This window comes from Rousettus aegyptiacus, unplaced genomic scaffold (genome assembly GCF_014176215.1).
Source record: "Rousettus aegyptiacus isolate mRouAeg1 unplaced genomic scaffold, mRouAeg1.p scaffold_m13_p_14, whole genome shotgun sequence".
NCBI lineage: Eukaryota > Metazoa > Chordata > Mammalia > Chiroptera > Pteropodidae > Rousettus > Rousettus aegyptiacus.
In genome coordinates this window covers 17,495,001-17,502,613 of record NW_023416289.1, presented here as the reverse complement: position 1 = coordinate 17,502,613, position 7,613 = coordinate 17,495,001, and positions in this window count along the sequence as shown.

Sequence of the window (7,613 nt, the reverse complement as noted above, 5' to 3'; positions counted from 1 at the left end):
AGTTTCAAAGGACTTGTCTTTGACACCACTGGAAGGGGGGTACTGGGACGAGGATCCTCTTCAGGATCCACAGTTGGGTCCTCAGACACAGTGGACTTATTACCAGACACACAGATGAATGTGACTCCCTTAAGGCCTCTTGAAGGTCTACTGCCAGGTCACTGGATGAGTCAGTCCTTGGGTAAGCAAATTGACTCTGGACTTAGTCTGAGAGAGGCTGGAATTAAGTCCCAAAGCTGTTTCAAGTCCATTGCCAAGATTAAGGACTTCAGACCTAACCTTGGAGGCATAGATGACATGTCTCTTGCTAGGATGATGGTGAGGCTACACAGCTCCCTGACTGTGCCTAGAGGGGTTGAAGCCACGTATAGTGCCATTTCAGGATTTCCTGCAATGCAGACAGTAGTATCTCCTGCTGGATCTTTGGGCCTACAGGGCTGCCTGTGGCTGGGAGGGACTGGAGTCAAATATATGGCCCTTTCAAGGATCTCTGGGTCCACACAAATTTTTGCAAAAATGTCCACTTATATTTTGTGGCTAGAATGTGTTTATTACCAAACAACATTTTTCTCTCTAGGTTTAGTAATTTTTTCCTTGGAAACTTCATATAATCATAAAATCCTGATTATTCTATAACATTATTGATTTGAATTACAAAGATGTCACCATAAAAACTTCTCATTTCCAATACAGAGAAAAATAAATCTGTCCCTAAAGCTAATGCGTACAGGGGAAAAATCCGAAGTCTAGGGGCAGCAAGAACTGGCTCTGTATGAAATGAGTGTAAAAAAAATATCCCCCATTCCGATAACATATAACTTGCTAAAAGCATCAGTTGGCTTTCATATTCAATGAAAAATGTGTAATTACCATGACAATCCCTGTAGGACATGTTACATATTGCACATGAGAGATATGAAGAGATAAATAGGGATGAGATCTCTTATAACAAACAGCAATTTCTTTTTATGAAGATTTTTCCCACATGAAAGACTAGGATTTGACATCTCTCAAGGGTATCTTTCCCAACAACCCTGTCACCATGTAGAAAGGGAACAAATGATTCCTTAGGGTGACTTTGCTGATACAAAAGCTTTTCTGATTTTATAAAGTGCTTTTATTTTACTTTGTTGCATAAAGAGATTTAGCCAGAATGATCCTAGAACAAAGACCTGCGTGATCATTTCCTCCCATCCCTCGGACATTGTTGGATGCCCCTGCCCTCTGCCTGCTGTCCTCCATTCTAGGCCTAGAACATATTGGACCTTAACCTTGTGATGCCATAGGTATGTGGCCTGGCTTTTACTCTCAGTCTGGAATGTGGCCTTTTATATTTTCTATCATTCACCCTCTTGGTTTCACTCACAGCACCATAAATATCCGTATCTTATTTGTTTTGTTTCCTCTAACAAAAGCATCTTTCCATGAGAACGGGGTAATATTTTGCCTTTGTGCCAGGATTTAGCACAGTATTCAACATATTCTTAGCACTCAGTACCTATGCATTGAGTAAATTAAGACTATCTCTTAATTCATTTTTGTTGCTGTTGTTGAATTCTCAAACCCTGATTTCCATAACACCTTTTATGATCTCATCACTGCCTCTGTCTCTCTAGAACCATCTCTCAAATAAAACCAGTTCCATACTACATTCCAGTTGGTCACCGCTTCATTACTACCAACATGGCACATTTTCTTTTTCTTTCTACACTTCTGCAAAATCTGTTTTATCTCCCTGGAAGTGTCTTGACATTTCTACATCTAACTATGTGGTACACATCCATCAAGCATCAACTCAGGTTGACATCTTCTCTTCCTCCTCACTGTTCCTTTAGTTTCTTTGAACCATAGATTCGCAGGCATGCCAGCACCACTGCGATCATACATCCATCACGACACTTCATCCATCCAGAATATGGCAACGCCTTGTCATTTCACAATTCCCACATTAAAACAATTAACTTATGCCTTCTGTGTCTATATTTACACTTCTCATGCCTTTGAAACTTTGCTTCTCATAAACAACTTGGAGAGCTTATAAAAATATTCAGATTTCTAGATGCTGATTCGAGAGAATAAATTATGGAACCTATTACAGATCATGAAAAAGATATGACCACAAATTGGTTCTGTAGGAGCATGATATTTCAAAGGTCCTCTGTGTATTAAGGCATTGTTCTTTTTTTTTATTTTATTTTCTTAAGAGTCAAACTTCTATTTCCACCTTGCCATAGCAACACAATACTATGTATTTAAGACTGGGTTGAGAAATCTCACATCTTAAAAGCATATACTTAAAATTGCTCAAATGCACTGTCTAAAAAAGTTTTCTTACATCTGCAATACAAAAAATATATATATATATAAAAATAATGGTCTGGTCATTTTCCCAACTACTGAGGAATACACTGTAATGAGCTATTCAGGTCACATATGATTCCCTCCCTCTTTTTTTAAAAAAAGAGAATTTATAGCAACTCTTTCTTCTCCCTGCTACTATCACCACTAATCAGCACCATGTTTTTTCTTCTTCATCATTGGAGGTATAATTTATTAATGAAATCTTATGTTTTCGGTATATTATTTTATCCAGTTCTTACAACTTTCTTGCCATTAGGAACACTAGACATTGCTTCATAAGTACACTTGGGGGCCATTTTAAATAGCAGAATCTTCAACAAAAAGCACAGAGATGCAAAAACTGTGGCACTAAATAAAATGGGAAAAATAAACTTGTTTACCACATGAGCTTAAACAAGAAGGCACATCATCTCTTTGTTCAACCTTAATTGGAACACGTGGGTTAGAAAATTCATTCTTTTTACTGCTCTGTTCATGTCTGTGAATGGTCATGCAAGTGCCATGTGATCACATTGTATTATTTTTTAGAATATTATTTTACTTGCAATGTGCCCTGAAAAAAATCTTTCCACATAAACCAACCAACATATATACACACACACACACACACACACACACACACACACACACACATGCACGCACACACACACACACACATATATATGTATATACTCTCATTTTGATATTCATATGTTATTCCACTTTATAAATGTACTCAATTAATTTCTTATTTTCCCTATTTGTAGGCTTTCAATCTGTCTATTGAAATAAATATTTTCATTAATACATTTTTGAACATTTATAGCCAGCTTTCCCTTCAGTGGATCTGATGAGTCTAAACATCTCTATGATTTAGAATTATGATGCATATTGCTCTATTACTCCATTTAAGCATTTTAACACATTTCATACTCATTACAGAAATATGAAAATATATATTTTCCAGAACATGAATTAAATATTATGATGAGCTAAATTAATGTCATTTTAATTTTTGACTTTATTTATTTACTAATGAAGTGGAACAAGTTTTGATTTTTAAATTTATTTTTGTATGTGAGTGGTGTTTATGTCCTTTGATATGTAGAGTGCTCATTTTTTTTCTAATTTGTCAGATAAATTTTGTTTATCGATTGGTTTAAGTCAGTTTATTAGAGGTATAATTTACACACAATAAAACTCATTCTATTTAGTTTGAATTTCTATAAATTTTGACAAACTCATTTAATTCTATAAATACTACCACAATTAAGATATAGAACAGTTCCATCATTTTTAACAGCCCCTCCTCTCTAATCTCTGCAAATAAAAATATGTTGTTCATATCGTTTGCCTTTACAAGAAGGCTATATAAAAGGATTCGTATGGCAGAGTCTGTCTTTTGCATTCTTCTTCCCCTTAATGCAATTCATTTAAAACTCATCCATGTTATTCTGTAATCAGCAATTCCTTATTGGTTGACTGATTGATTGCTCAATATCATTCCAAATTGAATGATGCTCTACAGATTTTATTTTTATACTTTTGCCAGTTGACAGACATTTGGGTTATTCTCAGTTTCTGATAATTATGAAAAAAAAAAAGCTTTAGAAACTAAACTATCATATAGGTTTTTATGTTAACACATGTTTATTTTACTTGGTTAAGCAAGGAGGAATGACATTGATTAGTCATATGATGAGAATATGCTTAACTTTAAAAGAAATTAGAAAATTGTTTTCCAAAGTGGCTGTACGATTTGGTATTCCCAACAGAGTGTAAGTGAGTTCTAATTGCTCAGCATCCTCACCAGCACTTGATTTTTTTGCTTATTATCTATTCTACTAGGTTGATAATAATACATCATTGTGGCTTTAACTAAGATTGCCATACTGTATAATATGCCTCAGATTACTTTCATACACTTATTTTTATTGTCAATTGTACTATTTTTATCGTTTAAATTTTAAACTTTCATTTCTACTGTATAAAGATGCATCAATTTTTATATATTGTCTTGTATCGTTCGACTTTGTTAAACTCAATAATTTTAGTAACCTTTCTATAGATTCATTTGTTTACATAAATGATTATTTTGTCTGTGAGTATAGGCAGTTTTTTTTCTTCTTTCCACTTGATGTTTTTTTTTTTTTTTCTTGCATTGTTGCAATGGCCAGTATATCCTGTACATGATGAATAAAGGTGATGAGATCAGACATTCTTGCTTTGTTCTCAGAGAAAAAGCATTCAGTCTTTTATCATTAAATATGATATCAGCTGGGTTTTTTTGTAGGTGCTCTTATCAGATTGTTTCTTTCTATCCTTATTTCACTGAGAGTTTTATTTTACCATGAGTAGATACTAATTTTTGCCAAATAAATTTTTCTTCAGAAATTCACATGGGGATTTTTATTAATTTTCGAGTGTTGAACTAGATTATTTTATAAGTATGGATGCAGACCTTTATTGTTCTGTGTACTATAAATATTGCTCCCAAACTATCATTTTTATTTCATTTTAGTTGTGTTAAATGTATTTTTGTTTAATAAAATCTATTGACCTTTTACGGTCTCTATCTTTGGTGAAATACAATTAGTTAAGTTTTAATATTATATAGTCTCCCATTCAATTTATATATCAGAATTTATTCACTCTTGATTCATCTTAGGCTCTTTAGGTTATTATACACAAAACTGAAGTATGTGTCTTCATGAAAATGGCCTCCAAGTATATATTTTCTTTATAGGTAAGATACACATGGGAACTGGGACCAATGAATTAAAATACATCAAATATTTAAAAGACTTTTAAAATATGTCACACAGATGCTACCATAAAGAGTGATCCTAATGTATACTTGCATTGGCAAAATATGAGTTACTGTTCAATGTCATGGAAGGTGCAAACAGTTTAGCAGGATGCAATGTAATTGGGGTCAGGGAGCGCTAAAAATATGGCATTCTTAATTCACATTACTATTTTTCTTGTAATTTTATACATTTTTTTTAACTTCTGTTTTATGTTGGAAACCCAACGTACTTGTCTCTTTATCTATTAAATTCCATTGTTCCCACATGAACAACTAGCAGAGTGTATGAACCATGGATTTCATTGTCTTTAAAATGTGTTTATTTACTCACTGCATTATTAAACTCTCTCTTTCATTAAATGGTTGATTATATTGTTTGGGAATCAACAATGAGACAGATTCCAAATTTATCATAAACTTACAGATATTTGTAAAAGGTTAAGAAACACTTTTCTTAACCTTACCTGTGAATTATATGTGTATGTATTATCATATATATCATAATATTATATGTAATATACATAGTATTGTATATTATATCATATATATGAGAGAGAATTTAGTTAATCATTACTTACAAAATAACAATAAGAAATATGTTTTCACAGAGTTTGGGATTAGAGAGAAAGAGGAATAAGAATACTGTTGTAAGATGGCATTGCCATTAATATTAGGAAGAAGCATAGGAAGCAGGGTCAGGAGGCATTCATCAAAGTGGATAAAGCAAGGCTGGGACCCTGGGAATAAATGCTGTCACTCGTCATCCATGATATGTTCCAAATGAACAGGAATAATATCAATTAGCTATGTATCTGGGGCTGAGGAGTTGGGGTCTTACATTAAAATTTACATTATTTTTAAACATCCTTATTTTAAAGGGTCTACTGCATGCTTATCCCCTCTAAGTAGCCTTGCAATGACTTCTATCACAACCTATTTCTTCTCGACTTTGAATTTGATAATTTTTAAGGACAGGAAATATCTTCTTTTTAATTTCTTAAAAATAATCTTTTGCTAAAATATAGCCCAGGAAGGAAATCCAGATGTTATGAGCACATAATACACATCCTCCACAACTGGAGTTGAGGGACTTTGACGGAAGTGGACTTTTTCTATCTGATTGTTTAGGAACATTTTTGTTCTAATTTCACCATTCTCCCCGGTATTTTCTCCCAACTTCGCCCCTCAAGAGATCTTATTTTTTAGCCAACGAATATTTATTGATTGTCTACTAACTATGTGGCGGGAACTATTTTAGCCAGTGAGTCAACTTTAAATATAATATTTCACTACAACAGCATGTCCCCCAAAAAACTTTTATTACCATGTTCCACTGCATTCCTGATAGAGGGATTATTCAGTGCTTATTTAGCAATTTTCTGACAGATGAGAATAAATACGCTTTATATATACTTAATCCTTTAATAATTTTAAATAAAATTTTATTTAAATATATTTAAAGCAAAACTTGATATCACTACTTGTTATGAGCTTAATTGTGTCCTCTCAAAATTTATACATTGAAGTCTTAACCTCCAGTACCTCAGAATGTGATCATTGGAATGGGCCCTATCCAATAACTGGCATCCTTATGAGAAAGGGAGATTTCGACACTGACCTGTATGGAGGGATGCAATGTAAAGACACAGGGAGAAGACAGTTATCTACAAGGCAATGAAAGAGGTCTAGAACAGAACCTTCCCTCGTGGCCTTCAGTAGTTAGCCAGCCCTGTGCCAACACCTTGATCCTGGACTTCTAGCTTCCAGAACTGTGAGAAAGTCATTTTCTGTGGTGTAAGTCACCAAGTCTGTGGTACTTTTGTTACATACCTAGCAAACAAACATGCTATGGTAACTATAATATCATTTCTGCCTGCAACATACAAAATATTTATTAAGAATGGATATAAATGTACTAAAATTGTAAGCAGCACCCCGAAGGACTTAGAATATTCTTACCTTTCTGACTTTTATAATGTGAACTGATGGGTTAACAGGGCTTCGGAACATCATCTAGGACAATGAGTGTTTACACACAGTTGGAGACCTGCATCACGGCCACGATACCTTTTCCCAAGCATCTGCCTCTTCCTTTGACATTGTGTTTATGCAGCTCAGAATGTTTGGAGCCAAGTCAGGCTCTGCATTCATTGTATGAGGCACTGAAATGCCAAAGCCTAGATAGCATATATAACTGGCACAATACATCTCTCTCCAGGGACCTTTCCTGCCGCATTGAGCTGAAGCAGGTATGGAGTCTCTGCCCACACCTCTCGCTCCTGCCTGCCTCAAGCTGGGGCCTCTGCCTGGACACTCCCACGTGAGCTGTTGAGAAACTGGACCCTTCCATCCAACTTGGGAAATTGGCTTGAGGCAATAATTGTGGAACAGAAAGAAGGGACTGGATGGTGACAAATGATACGTAGAGGAACAAGAACATGAGGTTAGGTAACAGAGGAGGCAC